The sequence below is a fragment of the Astatotilapia calliptera genome, unplaced genomic scaffold (genome assembly GCF_900246225.1).
Source record: "Astatotilapia calliptera unplaced genomic scaffold, fAstCal1.2 U_scaffold_2, whole genome shotgun sequence".
Classification (NCBI taxonomy): Eukaryota; Metazoa; Chordata; class Actinopteri; order Cichliformes; family Cichlidae; genus Astatotilapia; species Astatotilapia calliptera.
Genome location: NW_020535729.1, coordinates 556,018 through 559,411, shown reverse-complemented (window position 1 = coordinate 559,411; position 3,394 = coordinate 556,018). Strand labels below are relative to the sequence as shown.

At 40.4% G+C, this 3,394-nt stretch overlaps 1 long non-coding RNA gene across 1 annotated transcript; it reads left to right on the top strand.

The window, feature by feature from the left end:
• Positions 1–272: 272 nt before the first annotated feature.
• LOC113017785 (uncharacterized) lies at positions 273–616 on the top strand. The gene is made up of 3 exons (XR_003271568.1): positions 273–289; positions 375–463; positions 547–616. It is a non-coding gene; the product is annotated as an uncharacterized LOC113017785 (long non-coding RNA).
• The last annotated feature ends 2,778 nt before the right edge of the window (positions 617–3,394 follow it).

Here is a 3,394-nt window from a genome sequence, read left to right as displayed (position 1 = left end):
TCGTACTGCAGGACATACCACACAGACCTGACCAGTATAAGAAGCAAAGAGGAGAAATCCAACATCACGCTCACTTTGAATGGATCAGGGGTTCAGTATGTGAGGATTGGTCTCTACAGGGATCCCTGGACCTTCTGGTCTGACAACACAACCTCCACATTCACTAACTGGATGTCTGGTCAGCCTGATAACCCAAATTCAGTTGAATACTGTGGAGCAATGAATTTAATGTCAGGGAAATGGGATGATGGCAACTGTGGCAGCAAAATCTATTTTTTCTGTTTCACAGGTGAGGTCCAGAATGCAAACACTGTAAGATCCTGTCATCATGTAAAACACTAATGTTTGTGTTGTTATATGTGATTCATTTTTAGCAGTGACAAAGCAAACAGTGGTGAAAATGAAGCTTCAGTCAGAGGCAGACATGCACAGCACAGAGATCCAGCAGCAGGTTTCACAGCAGGTCAGCAGTTCACTCACCAACACAAACTTGACACAAGTTCAAACTATGCTTCATGTTTTTCATCATCTGCACATTTTGTCCAGCTGTCAGGCCTCATGCTGTCAGAAGGACTGACAGACTTCAGGATTCGTTGGAGGAAAGTCCAGAGTTACCATGACAACCAGTCAAAGAAGCAGGATGTGGACGGTGGCTGCAAAACTGAAAACTGACTGGACTGAACCACTTCATGTGTGAAGTTAATAACATGCTGTGCTGAGCTGTCTCATCCTTTGAATCTTTCAATATTTCAGAGTGTAAAGTTCCACCAACAGCTCATTTGTTCAGCTGCAGTTGTAGTTTGGTAGAAATTCTTTTATCAGAGGTCCACTCACTAGTTTTCCTGATAGGCTCTAGTACCTTGCTTTGTTTTGCAGCGTCTCTTTCAACACTTTAGACACTGTCCTTCTGTGGACGTCTCTGCACAGGCTTTGTCTGTGTGCAGTTTATTAGGATCCATAGTTCTGTTTCATTTGACAGCAACCTCTGCTGACTTACACAAATGATGGAGAAGAAAGTGAGGAGAGCCAGAGATCTGCTTGAGGAGGTCAGGAGGACAGCAAAACATTTTACTGTTTATGTCCTGTTTCTATTTCTACTGTTTGAAAACTATAACAGCCATGAATTCAGTTCAATTCAATTCAATTCAATTCAACTTTACTTATATAGCACCAAAATAAGTCACCTGAAGGTGCTTTATGTTGTAAAGTAGACCCTACAATAATAAATTCAGAGAAAAAAACCCAACAATCATATGACCCCTTATGAGCAAGCACTTTGGCGACAGTGGGAAGGAAAAGCTCCCTTTTAACAGGAAGAAACCTCCGGTAGTACCAGGCTCGGGGAGGGGCGGGGCCATAGTAAGAACTGCAGGTGGTGGGTAAAGTTTGTGCTGGTGTTGCCATAGTTACCGTTGTGATCTTAGTTTTGACTTGTATTTTCGCCTGTGTTAACATTTTTGTCTACTTTTTGTTTTTGTAGCTTTCAGCTTTCTTCATGATATATTTGAAAGGGTTTTAATGTGTTCTGTGGTTTCATTCATGTTTTTGTGTTACAAATAATACACAGCTTTTTGGGTTGAAAACGATAAATCCATGTAGGCAGGTATAGAAAAAGTAATATAAAATGAGAGAGAAATATTAAAATAGTAAGTGAACAGAACGGTTTAACCATTATTTATTTCCTTTTCTAAATTAATTTCTTATTTAATAATATAATTTGACTTCAACAAATTTATATTTTGCCAATATTTACATCTTTGTTTGTTTCATTAGCTTAGCTGGAGTGAACACATATACAGGCCAAATACAGGCCATTACATGAAAATAATTTCATTTTATTTATTTGAACTTAATTTGTGGTGTAGGTAATTTGATTGTGCTTTTCTGTTAATAAATGAATGAGTCATTTGTGTGTTTTGACACTGAGTGATAAATCAGGCGAAATTGCTACAGATCCATGAAAGTAAAGCTAGTTTGACACTGAAGCTTTTTTGTTTCTTTAGTTTTGTATGCGTCTTTGTAAGTTTGATGTCCATGTCAAAATCACAGGCATTCAAATGTAAAGGGCCTTAAGTTATATGTTAGTTATGAGAATATTCATGAGTGTTGCGCTTATGCTTTATAGTAGAGTTTTGTTTAATAGATCACTTTTCACCAATGGTAGTAAAAGTTCCAATCTCAGCGTCCCTGCTCAGACATGATTTACTTATTTACACCCAGGAGAAAAACCTGGGTGTAATTAGCTAACTTGTACTACTTGTTAAGTTACTTTGATGTTACTCTGTAAAATGATCTAAAACACGCTGTCTCATAATAGAAACCTGAGGCTACAGCCCTACACACCAACAAATCCCTCTCCTAGTGAGGACGCATGTGATCTTTCTCTGTTAGGTATGAACGCAAAGAAGGTGTGGCTGGAGTGTATCCCAGCTACCATGGGGTGAGATGCATGGTACACACTGGAAAGGGCGCCATCCTGTCATTGATTTAACACAGGGGTGTCAAACTCCAGGCCTCAGGGGCCAGTGTCCGGCACGTTTTAGATAACACCCTGGGTGAACACACCTGAATCAAATGATTAGTTCATTACCAGGCTTCTGGAGAACGTCAAGACATGTTGAGGCGGTTATTTACCTTTAAATCAGCTGTGTTGTATCCAGTGTTGGGACTAACGCGTTATTAAGTAACGCGTTACAGTAACTACGTTATTATTGTGGTAACGAGCACGGTAACTAGTTATTATGCCAAAATCAGGAACACGTTACTCGTTACTGGGATTTAGATAGGGTCGTTACTCGTTACTTCGTGTGGTGGCTATCGTGGAGCTTCCACAGATTCAGTAACATTAGCAAGTGGTGGAAGCAGCAGGTGGATGAGGGAAAGGGGAGGCAGAAGGAAAAGAGACCTGAGGCGGCCGCCGGTCCAAGTGTGAACTGAACTTCAGGTAAGAAGTTATGACCTGCAGTCTCTCTGGGTCAGATATAAACCAAGTTTAGGTGGAGTTTATTTTCGTTATGCTGACTTTTTCCGTACTGCGTGCTAGCTAGCATGACGGAGTTTCTATACAGCTGGGTGGTGCTATGAAGTTAATGATGTTGAACTTTATTTTGTTCATAAGTTATTAGAGTTGCCAACCGTCCCGTCTGGTATTCAGAGAAAATATTACGCGTTTCTTATTGAGGTGAAAAGGAACAGTTTGTCCCGTAATTCAGCTACAATGAAAAAGACACAAAGCTGGAGTTACTCTGTGTCTTTGCTGCACAGCTGCCTCTTCTTCTTTCATTCTCCCCCCTCCCTCTCCCGTTTCTACTTCAATCATGAAACTGATCAATGATCAGCTGATCGGCTTTTCTCTCTTGTTTATTTATCGCCCACTTTGCGCCAGAAAGAGGAA